We start from the raw sequence: 16666 nt of genomic DNA, 5'->3' as shown, positions 1-16666 counted from the left end.
ATGAGTGCAACAGAACGGCTTTTGTTCAACACAATTTTTAAGTCTGTTGAACAGGACTGTTGAATGGCTTAAAAATTTGCCATGGGGTGTGTGTGTGCACATATGAGTATATGTATGTTAATATTCAGCCACCTTAGTGTCATGGAAAGTGTGGCCTGGGGATTTGATTATACATTGTGCTTTGTCATAAATTTAATGGTTTCTTTGCAACATTATTGGAGGGTGTATGCCTCTATGTCTTTCATTTAGCTTGTATATTTTTGGTATGATAGACATGGTAATTACTGCTCTTAAAGTTTGTGCAAATGCCACTGGGAAAGGGGATAGGAGTAAAGAATTAAAGTAAAGGCCATGAAATAAACCTATTAACAAAAGCAGAATGATTTCTTGAATAATCCCTTCATCTCTACCCATGTCATAATCCTTTCTCATAAATAATTATATAAGCAAGCCTAGACACACACTAGTGTTGAAGAATTGTGCCGCAAAATGCATTTAGCTGCATTAAATACCAAGAGAAGCCTTGAGTTCCAAAACCTCCTTAAAGTGAAATTCCCAGTTGTTTCCAGAGAAGGCAAGTTATGGTACATATTATCTATTATGAACATATCTGAGTAGAACACCATGCAATAAGGCGCTATTGAATTGGGAGGGAGGTATCAGAGCTAAAGAGCACAAAGATGGGCCATCCAGATGTTAGAGGCAGTTTCTCTTCATATGTAATTCTGCTTTACATGTTTCCTCAATCTTATTTCCTTTCTCCCTACCGCCTCTTTTTTTTTAGCCACAAATCATTGCGTTTGTACAGATTACAGGAAAACACTCAAATATTGCTCAAAGAAGCATAATCTTTCTTCTGCAGTTTGTAATAAATGAGATCTACTTGTAAAAATTAGTTATTGTCTACAACACTTTCAGATGACTCTCATGCCACCAGGTCAATATTCCTGCTGGGGATGAGTTTGTTCTTACATTTGGCTGATCACCAAGAGTGTGGGACTCATAAGGGCAATGGATGATGCAGGCGCGTAGTGTCCTTTGATGTTACTCAAGGTGTAAAATGAAGGTTTTTTTCATTCTAAATAAAAGTTTAATGGTATAGTAAGTATTTATTATCTTTATCCTAGAAGGGATTTTATTGCTTTTGAAATTTTTACAAATGTCAAATTTTAATTTTAATTTAACAGCTTAAAATAATTTCTAAACTTATCTATGGTTTTACAATTCAGTGGAATAATCTCCTTTATATTATTGTACTTGCATTAATAATATTTTAGATCTTTTCAATCATGAGTTATTGTCACTATGTTTTATTAGAAATATCCTTCTCACTATGAGATAAAGGGACGAAATGAGTGCTAATGTAATTCTGCAGGGGTCAGATAGCATTTTCATGGTTACATTGATTCACTAGCAGCATGTCCTGAATAATTCCTGCTCTATTGCAAACCCCTTGTGGGCAGGGTCTAGTATATTTTTAATGTTTCTGCCTGTAGCTCCAATTTAGCTCCAATTTTCTTCTTACATTGTAGTACTAGATCAAAAAATACTTATTGGTTGAACCTATAATGAATGCTAGTTAGGCAGCTCTGGCATGAGGCATGACATTATATTTTAAATAAAGAAACACACTCCAGCATTCTAAAATTCTCAACGCATAACCCTGTGTAAAACAATAGGAAAAGTTTCAAAATTTGAAACACGAAAACTGACTTTTTAAAATGTTAACCATACAATGACTAATGCAGTGTGCTCTTAGCACATGCATAAACAATAAGAAACATTATTAAAATAAAATATTTATATTTTAAAGTAAACATATACTATTTAAAATATTGAGCAAACATTTATATAAGTAGGGGATTTATATAAAATCTTAATGATGAAAGTACTTAAAAAGTACTAATAATAACTAATTTATTGAATCTTTGTGGCAGTCTTCATATGAATAATTTAACCACCAGAATAGTTACGGAAGATTGGTACAAATGAATAACCCATTTGTATAGGAGTAAACTGATGCCTAGAAAGAGAAAATCACTAATTCAAGCTCATACAACTTACAAGTAAAAAAGTGAGGATTTTAGCACAGGTAATCTTGATACAGAATGATTTTCATTATTTTTAAATAAGAGTAATACATGTACATATATGAATTTAAATAATACAGAAGGATAAAAATGGCAGAACACGGAGCCCCCTTTTCCACCCCTTGAGTTCCTTCTCCCCAACCAATATTTATATTAATAGCTTATTATATTTATCTGAAAAATATTATATTTTACACTCATTATTTCTATCTATATCTCTATATAGATATATATCTTCATCACTATAAAATAAGATATACAGTGATAAACCTTTCTCTTAATATGATTGGATGAACTGATCTACCATATATTATTAGTAGCTATATTGAATTCCGATGTATGGATGGGCCTAATTATCTTTTTTATTAATAAAATTTTTGTTTGTTTATATCATTAATATTCTCATATTTTGCTATTTGCAAAATATGCTAGAATAAACAAGAGTTAATTTTATTTCTATTTACTGTAAATTGTGTCATTATTACTGAAGTAAAAGGGTTGAGATGACATAATGCCTATCAGTACCTTTAAAATATTTCAGTAACAACAAAAAAGAAACCTCTTTCAAGTGTGCAAAATCCTGGTAATTAACTTATCTGGGTAATGAGTGTATGAAAGTTAATTATAAATGATATTTCTATGTGTGTGTGTATTTAAAATTTTTGCAATAGTTTTGTCAAAAGTTATTTTTTAATGAAGCATCTGATTTTTAAGGAAGGATCTAAGCTTTCCCCACATGCTTCTATTCTCCATAGTAGTGTAAGAATTTCAAACGTGGACATGTTAAAGTATTTCTAGAGGAGGATGTAAGTGATGTGAATGAAAATGTTGGGGACCTTACATTTTATGTGGAATGAAAGCTGAAAGTGAGTTCTATAAAGAAGTGTGATAATAGAGGACAGATTTTTGGAATGAGGTAATGTCATTCCCATGAGGACTATATTTATCTAGGGATATTTCAAAAGAAACTGGTGATAAGGAGGAGAATGAGGAGAAATTGTCATTAGTGCAAACATGTCAAGAAAGAAAACATATTACTTCTTTGGAGATATTTTCTCTCTCTCTTTCTCTCTCTCTCTCTCTCCCCTCCCCCGTCCCTCTCTCCATAAGGCTCTATTTATCTATCCATCATCTCTGCATCTGTCTTTATCCATACTCATATCTATACCGATATGTATATTTATATCTATAAGCTGGTCTTAGCCTACTCGTCATGGTAACATATGGCAGATTTGTGTATACCTGTTATCAGTTCCTAAATCTCTACACACACTTCTCTGTCATCATGATTAAGGGGAGTAATGTGCTCTTACGTTTTTGAGAATTGGGCCCAATGGGGACAGCTATTTTTCTGTTATAAGATTCCATAGATTGTGACAACAATGGCACCATGATGACTTCTAAACTCTTGATGGGAGACTTGCTTCTGTGACTTAATGGATTATTAGCACTGCAATGGGAACTACACACCCAAAGGCCAAGAGGAACATGCAAAGGCAAACAGAGAGACAAGAGAGCCCATCAATCACGAGAAGATGGCAGGAAGTTGTGCCGTTCCCATTGCAGTTATTCAGACAGCTTAAGATTGAAATATAATAGAAAGTTATATGACGTACTCTACAGACAAGTTTATATTTTATTATTATTATTATTTTGTAATGTAGAAAACATCTACACCTAAAAATCTGTGGATAATAGGTTAATAGATTTTGTAACTAAATAAGATAATAGATAAAATATAATAGATATAGAAAAAGTCAGAAAGGCCCCTCATCCATTTTAGAAACCCAGTCAGCTTCAATTTAATCCAAATCTCTTCCTTCTTCAACAAGGCACTATGTTATCCTCATCTTTCCAGCTTCCCTTCCCACAGCTTTGAGCGTTCAGGGTTAGTCTTCATTGCCCATACCTGTTCCTATTTGTTTTAAATAAAGTCTTAATAAATTCTTCCTATTGGATGGTAATAAGATATATTCAATAAGCTGAAATGTCTAACTTTAATTACTGAACAATGAAGCATGGTAGAGGTTTTTACTTTAATAATATAATTTATTAATTATACATCATGGTCCAAGGGCTCTACTTTAATTAATATTTTCCACTAGCAACAAAGAACTATTGGTGTACAAAGTCCCACAGATTAGACACCAGAACCTTAGGCAGGTAGTAAGCCCCCAGTAGTTCAGTGGCTAAAGTGGGCTTTAAGTACCTAAGGTTTATCTTTATTCATGTGAAAGTTTTCTGGCTACAGAGTTAACAGCTGAGTGCATTTTGAGTAAAATACTGCAGGAAATGGCTGATAAAAGTATCAATGTTGTATATCTGCTTAAAGGAGATGCATATCTGTTCTTTCTCAAACCACTGTTAAGCTGTCACCCATAGACTTATCGTAGAAACAATTATCTCACAGTAGTTTTATCTCCAGACATTTTTCTGCCCAGACAAAAGAATCTGTGGAAGTAGTCATTTCTCTAGTTTGTTTTAGGGAGGATTGTGTTAGGTCTCCTATGAGAAATCACTTGCACACAATGATCAAGTCTACAAACACATGAATGTATTTGCCATACAGAGTCCATTTCCTACACACAGCAAGGTATAGTTTCAAATTGCTGAAGCCAAATAAACCAAATGGCAAGAAATTGATGGTAAACTTTGTCCGAATGTTGGTTCTCTCTCATATTTATGAATCTGTCAAAGGATAGACTTTTTGTAAACTAATAGGTTTTTATTTGTTCTAATTAGGCAAGGAAATCTATCCTGTCTTAGTAATCAAGCGGTAAGAGAGAAACATTTGGTTGGATATCAGGGAATAATATGTTAAGGGAATAGGACACTGAAAAAGTCTGCTGTGAACACAGTGGTGGTCAGCCATTGTGAGATTAAGTAGTAAATGCCCATGCAAACAGAAAAAAAATGGAATTGTAATATAAAGTCACAAGTATAACTTGTTGATTGACTTACATGGATTACAAATTTGGTATATTGAGCTTTCCAAGCTTAGTGAATAACATCACTCTTTTCATCTTTTTGCTACATCATCTGGCTACAGAAGTTTAAAGACTACTTATGAAAGTCAAGTTAATATTTAAAGTCACAAAGAGTCCTAGAAATTTTGAACATCACACTGACTTCGTACCTGTTATACTATGGCATATGTCTTTAGTCAATTAATTATTTTTCTCGTTAACAAAAAAAAGGAAATAAAAAATCTCAAAAAAACAAATAACCCAATAAAAATAATGAGTAAAATATCAAGAGTTGATATTCCTCAAAAGAAGACATACAAATGAAGAGCAAGTATATGAAAAAATGTTCAACATCACTAATCAAAAATCAAAACCACAATGAGATAACACCTCACCCCAGTTAGAATGGCAATCCTCCAAAAGACAAAAGATAATGTGTTTGCGAGGATGTGGAGAAAAGAGAATCATTGAACATTGTTGGTGGGAATGTGAATTAGTACAGCCTTTACAAAAAACAGTATGGAGATTCCTCACGAAAATAAAAATAGAAGTATCATTTGATCCAATAGTCCCACTACTGGGTATACATCCAAAGAAAATGAAATCAGTATGTCAAAGAAGTGTCTGTGCTTCCATGTTTATGACAGCATTATTCACAACAGCCAAGGTATGAAATCAACCTAAGTGGACATCAATGGAAAAATGGATAAAGAAAATGTGGTATATATACACAATGCAATACTATTCAACCATAAAAAGAATGAAATCATGCGACAACATGAATGAACCTGGAAAGCATTATGTTAAGTAAAAGAAACCAAACACAGGAAAACAAACACTGCATGTTTCACTCATGTGGAATCCAAATACATTAGTCACATGAAGGTGGAGTACAATGGTAGCTATCAGAGGCTGGGTGTTTAGGAGAGAAATGGGATGGAGAGATGTTGGTCAGAGGATACATTTACATTTAGATAGAAGAAATGAATTTCAAGAGATCTGCTATACAGCAAGGTGACTCTAATTAATGAAAATATAATTCTATTCTTGAAAAATGTAGAATGAATGTGATGTGCCATCACACAGAAATTGTAACAGTGAAAGTAATGCATTTGTGAATTAGCTAGATTCAACAAGTCAACGATGAATAAACACTTTACAACATCATGTTGTTCATGATAAAAAAACATACAATGTTATCTGTCAATTAAAAATAAAATATCTAGGAAGAATCTGTACAGAAGATTGTGGGTATTTATAAAATGCATATTTACTTTGTAAGTCACCAAATTTGTGAATAACATTATCGGATTTATTTTGCTTAATAGAATACAACAAAGTATAATTGAAGATTTAAAGTGATCCCTTTAGACTTTGATGATTTTATAAATATAGGTGAGATGCTAGTTTGCTCACCCTAAATATCTATTTTCTGCCCCAGAAACACTCCTTTAATAGGACATTTACCTTTCCTTAAATTCCATCACCAAAATCGGCAATTTGGAATATTTTCATGCAGAAAAACCACTATTGATATGTGTGTATTTTTAGCAAGAAAGCCAATTTTTTTATCTGTACGATGGAGTCTTTTCACTCATTAGTCATGCAACTGACTTCTGCACACCATCCTACAGAATAAGAAACTCATGTTCATATATAAACAAAATGACATATCATTACATATAGTAACTCATTGTGGTGGGTTCTAAGCAAATGAAGCAGTACTGGCTAAATCTGTCAGTGTGGTATTGGCTCTCTATTCTACCTGTTCTTAAAACCAGTAAGGTAGAGTTCCCACCCCTTGATATAACAATAAGGTTTCCACCTTCTCCTGCCCTTCCCAACTAGAATTCCCAAATGTACTTGTCAGTGGCTCATCCAATATTGCCCAAGGAAAGTGTGTTTTATTAGCTTGGGATTCCATTTGTGAAGACTGGCATTGGTATCTTACTAACAGATGCAGAAGATTTGAAGAATCCCCGAGTTCCTATACAGCTGTCAAGAAGTAAATGAACTGATTTGACAGTTATTCCATTCACTCACTGGAAAAATAGCTCTTCCCAGAATCAAGTATTGTTGACTCTGTTCCAATCCTCAGAGCAATTCTTGCCAAACTTCTTTTGAGAGGTGCCGCCTTGAGAAAGCATGACCTATGAAAATGAGTTGAAGCTCCAAACCAGCCCATACCACGTGATTTGCATAGTACATGCCTCATTGATGATCACTATCCACCATATCTTAGGGATGGGATTTAGAAGATATTCATCTCTGGAGATTGTATCCCACGGTCTAGCACAACTCTCTACACAAGTGGTACTCAAAGCTAGAACTTGTGTTAGTATTAGCTAAGAATTTTTTAAAAAAAAAATCAGAGAACAAAGCAATGAAGTAATAGTAGAATATTCCTCTTCATGTGAAATTCCTGCTAATATGTTGTACCACATGTTGGGATGGGGACCACACCTCCTTTTTACTCACCCATTATAACCCAACAGTGGAACACAGTGCCTGACAATAAGTATGTGTTGGATAAATGAACTGCTGTGGTCCTCCTACTGCATCACCGCAAGTACCTTCAGACCCCAAAGAGCATAATACAGATATGGTTTGGCTGTGTCTTCACCCAAATCTCATCTTGAATTGTAATCCCCAGTTTTCTTACTGGGTTCAGAAAGAGAAGTATTTTTCCCCACATGTGGAAGAAGGGACCTAATGGGTAACTGAATAAGGAGGGCAGTATCCCCCATGCCGTTCTCGTGATCGTGAGTGAGTTCTCACAAGATCTGGTGGTTTTGTTTGTTTGTTTGTTTGTTTGTTTTGAGACACAGTCTTGCTCTGTCACCCAGGTTGGAGTGCAGTGGTGCGATCTCGGCTCACTGCAACCTCTGCCTCCCGAGTTCAAGCAATTCTCCTGTCTCAGCCTCCCGAGGAGCTGAGACTACAGGTGTGTGCCACCACACCCAGCTAATTATATGTATTCTTAATAGAGATTGGGTTTCACCGTGTTAGCCAAGATGGTGTCGATCTCCTGACCTCGTGATCCGCCCGCCTCGGCCTCTCAAAGTCCTGAGATTACAGGTGTGAGCCACCATGCCCGGCTGATCTGATCTGATGGTTTTATAAGCATCTGTCATTTCCCCTGCTTGCACTTCTCTCTCCTGTCGCCATGTTAAGAAGGTTCTTGTTTTCCCTTTATCTTCTGCCATGATTATAAGTTTCTTGAGGCCTCCCCAGCCATGTGGAACTGTGAGTCAATTAAACCTCTTTTCTTTATAAAATAACCAGTCTTGAGGGTATTTCTTTATAGCAGTGTGAAAATGGACTAATAAAGAAAACCTCAAGGAAAGACAGGTACATTGTAGAATATCAAAATATCTCAGTAATTCTTTTTCATAGGAAATGTGGCTTGATCATGTTCATTGAGAACCCACTCTATTTGCTTTGTATCTTGCTTCAAGTCGTTCTAGAAATTCCAACTATTATTGAGGCATTTGCGTATTAAATTACTTTTTAAAAATCTTTGTAGTGAAGGTGATTCTGGTAATAATATATAATAACATTATGCTAACTACTTGAATGTTCTAGATGTATTTGATAAGAACCTTATTCTTAGTATTCTGAGCAAACTCGAGGCCTGGAAAATATTTAGCATATGCAAAGATGCATATTTGTTATATTTTTCTTCATTGAAAGAGGGTATATATTTTGAAAAAGCCATTTAGTCTGCTAAAATTATAAAAAAATCATTGTTTAGAGAATGCAACTAATCTCAAAATTTTAAATAAATAACAACCAGTGCTTATAGTGTAGTTGTATTATCCATTCATAAAATTGATTGCAATATGTTAGTGCTGGCAGCTTAGTATAACACATTTTCCCCTGAACCACAAAAACGTGTTTATTTATTTATTTTTAAACTACTTTGTAGTAATATACAGATTAAGTAAACATTTTAGTAATGAGCTTACGGATTTTACATGATCATGCGGTTTTGGTTTTCTTACTGGGTTCAGAAAGAGAAGTATTTTTTCAGTGGGGATTGCCTGGCTGCAACCTTGACATTTTCACTGTCTTGCTGCAGGGAGTTCAGAAACATGTATAAGACTATTCTATTTAGTTTAGTTTTACAATCTCATTGTATCTGGCAATTTAAGACGTAGAAAAGTAACTTTTCCTTGATTCAAATAAACTTTTGGTATTTGGATAGCAGGATAATGAATACCCAGACAGGCAGTATGTGGTGATGGGTAGTGTATGAACTTTGGAATTCACAGACCTTGGCTTAGATTTCAGATTTTCCCATTATTAGCTATGTCAGCTAGGGCAAATTGCCTTAATTCTTTAAACTCAATGTATTGATGTGGAAAAAGGGGCAATAAATCCTATCATTCAAAGTTGTAATGAGCAGTAAAATATACGAATATGTAAAAATGACTAGGCTAGTCCCTGACTATGGGACATAGCATTTATTTCCATGTGCACTTTGTGTGAGGGAGTGTAAGTCAATTTCTGTATTATCATACTGCAAATATGAATATGGACACAAACACAGATACATCTTTACCATTTACAGAGTACATTTCCATGTACAAACACATAGCCCTTTGCTAAAATGTGATCATGGAATTAGGATTTCATAAAATTGAATTATAACAGTGGAAGGCCATACAGCTTAAGATTAAAAACATAGAATTTGTAAACAGGCACAATGAGTTGAAATTCTATTCTACTTATTTCCTGTCCTATCTTGAGCAAGCCACTCAACATTTTCAGTCTCTTTCTTTTTCATGTAAATGTATATATCCACATCATAGATTTGTGATGTCTACTAAAGAAGATGTATGAAAGCACTGTCACAATGACCAATAAAAGGAGAGGATTCAATAAATGGTCATTGTCCCTTAACAGATGTCTTTAAAAATATATTAAATTTGAAACATTGTTTCAGAGTGTCTTATTGGATGAAATTATAATTGTACACATGGGTGAGGATTAGTGATTGGAAGTCAAGAATTTTTGCTTCAGCTCCTTGACCTTGAGGTTGAAATTTAAGCCTCCTCATCTAGTTTGTTTTAAAAACGTTTCTAACAGAATTATACTTTGTAGGTCATTATACCTCATTCTAACCCAGTTCCCTCAAGCTTAATCTGTATGAACTTTGGGGAAAAGATAAGCGCTGTGAATAAGTTGGCATGCTTGAACATTCTTTGAATAAGTAGAAAATATTGCTCTTTCATTTTATTGACAGAAAGATTATCTTGATAGCTTATACTTCTGTTTTTAATGTAAATAATAGGTATCAAGTTCTAAAATTGAATAATGTTGACCAATTTAATGAGTATCTGTAATAAGGGGGAATTTATAAATGTTTTGCACTAATTACAGTTTGTAAATAAAAAACTTCCTTTTATACTTAGATGATAATTTATTATTTATTTATTTATTTGTTTTTGAGGTGGAGTCCCACTCTGCTGCCCAGAGTGGAGTGCAGTGGCCCGATCTCAGCTCACTGCAACCTCTGCCTCCCAGGTTCAAGCGATTCTTCTGCTTCAGTCTCCCAAGTAGCTGGGATTAGAGGCACGTGCCACCACGCCCGGTTACTTTTTTGTATTTTTAGTAGAGATGAGGTTTCACTGTTTTAGCCAGGATGGTCTCCATCTCCTGACCTCGTGATCTGCCCACCTCGGCCTCCCAAAGTGCTGGGATTACAGGCGTGAGTCACTGCGCCTGGACCAATTTTTTATTTTTATTGACAATGCTGCTTTGGATAAAGAAAGTTATTGAACACCTTGGTCAATGCAACTGTGGTAAAGAGAACAGAAATGATCATGCACAAGAGCAAGATTTCAGTTAAGGTTCTTGGTTGCAAGTGACAAAAATTTAAAGCAGGAAAATAATCTATTAGGAGGCTATGGAATAGATGTCAGAGACAAATGTAAGGTTCTGAAATTGGGCAATAAGCAAGGAAGGAAAGACCTCAAAGGCATTAACCTGCAGTGCTTCTGAACGTGGGCTCTGAAGCTGAAGTTCCAAATCTTCGCTCCACCACTTAATAGAACTTTGTGACTTTGGGCAAGTGACTTAACCTTTCTATGTCCCGGTATTCAGATCTTCAAAATTAGACTACTCTTACAGCTAACTGAGTTAACATGTGAAAGACACATAATAGATCTTCAAAAATGTCCAGAAAAAAATAAATGTGGCCAGAACAATGGCCATCATATTATACACCACGGACTCCACTGGACATGGTTGCTGTAAAACTAATCTTGCTGTCCTTTTGAATTTGCATACCTCCACCAAGTTCCTGACCTATATTGGATTTTGCCTTGGTTGAGAGGAGAACAGAAGGGATGAAATTTCTTTACTTTTCCTCTAAGTGAAAGGTATAATTCCCTGAAACTAAGAAGAGGAGAGATTTGGATGTTAAACAGCCAAACATTTTGAAAATGTCCACTACAGTTAGAATAACCATATATCCTAGCTACCTTGAGAAAGTCCCAGTTTAGAACTGATATCCCACATGGTTAAACACACCTTCGTGGCAGAAGTGTCACAATTTGGATGATAAATTATGGTCACTGTGACTGTCATTCACTCCCTTTTGCTGCTAAAATGTGCATATATTCTTCTTATTATACTTACTGGTCCAGTGAAAAAAGACCTCACTAACAAAATTAAATTTTCATTTATAAAAACAATAATGCATTTATGCTTTTCAGCAAACAAAACAAAAACACAACAACAAAAAAAACCAAACAGAAATTCCAAAATACTATTATTCTGCTATCTCCAAGTCTTGGATTTCTGTGGACTATTTTTTCTGACTCTAATTTTTTCTAATCCTGTCTCAGTATTTCATCACCTACAGAGTAAATTAACATCATCCCCACAACAATACCCTACATACGGTATCTATATCTATTTATATGCATGTATACAAATATATACATAAATATATATGCATATATACATATCTATATGTATATAGATAGATGTAGATATATGAAAGATATATCTATATACAATAGGGCTCCATTACCTCAGAGACACATCTCAAGACCCTCGGTGGATGCTTGAAAATGTGGATAGTGCTGAACCCTATATATACTATGTATAATTTTTTTCTTTGTCACAATTTCACAGATAAAAGATTCATTTTGCTGTATATCTTAGCAACCTCAGCATATGATTTTTTTCCCTTTCTTTATTAAGTCAAGAACTTTCATCATTTTCCTTAACGCAAGCACTTTACAGCTTCTGTTTGGCATGGCCAAATGGCCAGTATCACTGCTTTTGTGCTTTGAGGCCATTATTAAGTCAAATAAAGATGACCTGAACACAAGCACTGCAATAGTCAATCTGATAGCTGAGGTGGCTAGTAAGTGACTAATGGGTGGGGAGCAGAGACAGCCTGGAGACCTTGAACAAAGGAATGATTCATCCCGAGTTTGATGGAGAGAGACAGTACAAAACTTCATCACGATACTCAGAACAGCACACAATTTAAAACTTGTGAATTGTTTATTCCTGGAATTTTCCACTTAATATTTTTGGACCATGGTTTACTGCAGGTCATTGAAAGCTAAGAAAGCAAAACTTTGGATAAGGAGAAACTACTCTGTGTGTCTACATGCATATGTATAAGTAGGCTCTCTTTCACACACATATACACATACAGAAAAGGAAGAGAAGACATGTGGATTCTAGTTTCCTCATTTCCATACTTGATTATGAGGCCAAATTGAGTATTTATGACTTGCCTCCTTCATTACCCAATATATACTCCCTCTACTTTCAGGGAACACTTCTGTAATATGCTAGAATTTTCATGCCTAAAGATTCTAAGGGTTTTTCTTTTTACATATAGAATGAAAAGAGTCTTTCATTAACTTCCGGTTAATGAACATTGTAGTTCTATACACCGTCTACCACACAGAACGCTGATCTTCCAAGATGTTGTTTCCCATCTGGCTCTATAGTGAGTTTTCCATGAATCATCCAGTATTCCACAAGGGCTACACAGTAAGAGCCTTGAATCCTATGGGAATAAGCCCAATGCCTAACATCGTTTGCATTATATTCTTTGTTTAGTAGCAATGATATGTAAAAGTTGTGATTATAGAGTTTGTTGAAAATATCTGAAGAAGGTACAGACAGCAAAGGCAGGCACAGAAGAAAAATATATCAATTTTTTAACAGCAGCTGTTCTACTGAAGGCAAATCACTGCACTCTCCATGATTGAAGAAATCAACTACCACCCCCCCACCGCCCCCCCCAACCCCCAACACACACACAGTACTTAGTTGCTAGCATCAGTCTTGCTCCTCTATCAGGGCCTCTAAGTTGTGCTCAGTATGAATGAATTAGACACTCAGGGGTGCTATTAGCTTGGCAACCTGTCCATTTTACCATGTCCTAGGCATGTTTCTATCCATAAGACCTTTGTCACTTGACTTAGTAAGGAGACACACAGTGGCCAGGAGAAGAGATATTTCATCACAGAACCACTGCCATGTTGCTTAGAAGGAGAAGGAGCTAGATATGTGACTATGTGTCCATTCTTGGGCCCTGGCACTTGGATTGTCTTGATGGTCAGGAACTTGGAAGGAAGACAATTGAAATATTGATGACAAGAAAATTTGGGGAAGAGATATGTGGCTACAACTCTCAGAATGAACAAAAACTTGAAGATATTTTTGGATGTTTACAAAAGGATGACCTCAGAATAGGAGGATTTTAACAATTAAAAGAATAGGATGACTTGTTTTGTGGGTGCCAGTCAGCCTCTTCACTCAGTCATCCCTGTCACCTCCCATTGGGCTCATGACTAAAATAGCCATTGTATCAGGGATGGAGGTTATGCATGGGCTCAGCTACATGGACTTACACTCACCAAGGCTGCCTTCCTACTATCAATCTGCCAGCTGTAGAGACCAACGCTGTGCACCCAATGTGACACTATTCCCCAGGGGATCAGGCATCTACCTGGTGGCAGGCAGATCACACTGGACAGCCTCCCTCATGGAAAGGGCAGTATTTTTTTTCTACTGGATAAGACTTTGGATGTGGATGTGTCTTTCCTGAACACAATGCTTCTGCCAAACACGGACTTACAGACTGCCTTATGCACTGTCGCAGTATTCCTCACAGTATGGCTTCTGATCAAAGAACTCACTTCACAGAAAAAGAAGAGTGTCAATGGGCCAATCTCATGGGATTCACTGGTTTTATCATGTTCTCCACCGTCCCGAAGCAGCTGGCTTGATAGAACGGTAGAATGACCTTTTGAAGACAGCTCTAGCCCCAGCTAGGTAACTTCACAGGGTGGGGGCGAGGGTCTCTAGATGGCCGTAAATACTCTAAAATAACTACCGGATATATGGTGTCAATAATTTTTGTCCAAATTCATCTTCTTTACCTGTGTATTATCAATAGAAAATAGCTTAATTTGTCAATCTATCTTGGGTCAAAGTTTACCATAAAGCTTTTCATGAATTGTAGTTTCAAAAATGTACATCTTATGTAATAGTGTGTATACATTTATATAGTAAGAAATAATATAGTAAAGAAAATCTTAAACATATGGCTAAGTTTGGCAGAATGTCATAAAGATCACATTGTACAACAAATGCCAGAAATTATACTGCTGTCCATAATTTTGTTTCTTTGAGACTGATTCCACTGGCTTTCAAATATTGCTACAGTTGAAACAAAATTAAAACAAGAATAAAAACTCAGAATGATCACCTAGAGTGGCTAAATTAATGATATTCAAGTTCTGTTTCTTCATCTTTATAATCACAGTGTTATAATTGTTTATTTCAAATCAACTGCTCAAACACAGGAATCCATAGCACCAGAAAATTTAGATACAGAAACTTCACTGAGGGCAAGCCTAAATGATCCCAAATCTCTATGAACATTTTCTTGAAATGAATGCATGTAACTGAGTCCGTGTTTGTCAGGGCCATTTGTAAAACTGGAAGTTCTCTAATTTAACATCCATGTAAAATGCAATATTTATAAAACAACTTGTAATAAATGTATGTTAATTTGATGTTACATATATATGTATATAAACAATTACTTATGTATATATACAATTAAATTCAAGAGAAACAAAGTAATTGTTTAGGACTTAGAGCAACAAAATATTTAATAAAATATTTTTGGAGGGAGGACTTGTAATCATGAACTGGGGGGAACATCCACGGGCAAACCATGAACCAGATTCAGGACAACATCATTGTCCTCTGAATCCCAGGTAAGTCCACTTTGACTCTTAAATGGCAGAAGGACTGTAGGTTTTCAAAATCCATAAGCCTGTTATCTAACGTATTTTCATTTCACCAATGCACAGCTCCTCTTGTTTATGGATGCAGATGCCTTTCCAGAAGGCTAGAAATTATAGAAATAATATTTGGTATTTTCGGAGTCTGTATATGGAAGTACCTACCTACCATGTTTTTATTTAAAGAATTTTGAATATGTGATTTGACTCAAATTTGGGAATTGTGTGAGGAACAGAACTCTATTTTGGTGGCTTCAATTAGGTATATATGCAATAGAATGTGAATACTTTTAAAAAACAGAAATAGAACAGTGCCTACGTGAGCTGCCACCAGTTGTGGTCCTTGGTACTCCATGGCCTATTTACAGCTACAGTAATCCGTGAGTCATATAATTCAAATGGCTCCAATGGCCTTGATGTTCATTAGGGACACAAGAGCCCTTTGCCTTCCCTGGAGAAGTGCTGTGTTTTGGGTTCTAACACCATAAATACTCCCCAGTCCCAGTGTTTTTATGGAGACCAATTCAATGCACTATCTCCCCGTGGCATCACCTACCTATAATGATCAAGGATTTGGGATATTCATTTAGTGAATTTTATCCAGATAACAATCTTGACAAACACTGTAGCATATGCACACTCCAAAGTTTTTCCCTCTTTCTACCTTAAATCCAATGGATTCCTGGGACTGTGTCTCTTATAGGCTTTTATTGGGCCTAAATTTTAGCCAATAAGCTTATCAAACAGCTAGAAACACATTCAACTCTTCAAACTTACCTACTCTATCCACACTCTTTGGGTAAGTGTCCACTTTGAAATTCACCTGAATACAATCTTTTATCTTGGTTGCATGTACACCTTCAGAACCTATTCCTAAGAAATTCTTGCATATATTGTTGACATAAATGTCTTGCAATTCTGTTGTTGTATCATTTTTTTCTGAGTATATTTGACCCCTATTTAATGCTTAGCTCTGGCTCAAGTTCTAGGGCTGCAGGCAATGAAGACTGGGTAAGTAGGGGTTACGATGAGAATTATCTTCTCAGTCTGAGGTAACTTCCTCATATGCGAAGGCTACTAAGGCAGCTTTGGAAATGGGTTTATATATGCGTTTCCGAATATCCTAATAATATTTGGCTGCTTACATTAGTAAAAATCATTAAAGTTGCTTTCACTCAAAGACTGTAAGATATATAGAAAAGTTATTTAAAATGTAAAGCATTGAACAGAAAATAATTGGAAACTAATCAATGAAATGGGTGTATATAGGAGGATTCCAAAAATTCGGAGACCCTAACCACTGAATCCAACCTCC

Source organism: Pongo abelii, chromosome 14, assembly GCF_028885655.2.
Source record: "Pongo abelii isolate AG06213 chromosome 14, NHGRI_mPonAbe1-v2.0_pri, whole genome shotgun sequence".
Classification (NCBI taxonomy): domain Eukaryota; kingdom Metazoa; phylum Chordata; class Mammalia; order Primates; family Hominidae; genus Pongo; species Pongo abelii.
Note: the sequence above shows the minus strand (reverse complement) of the source record.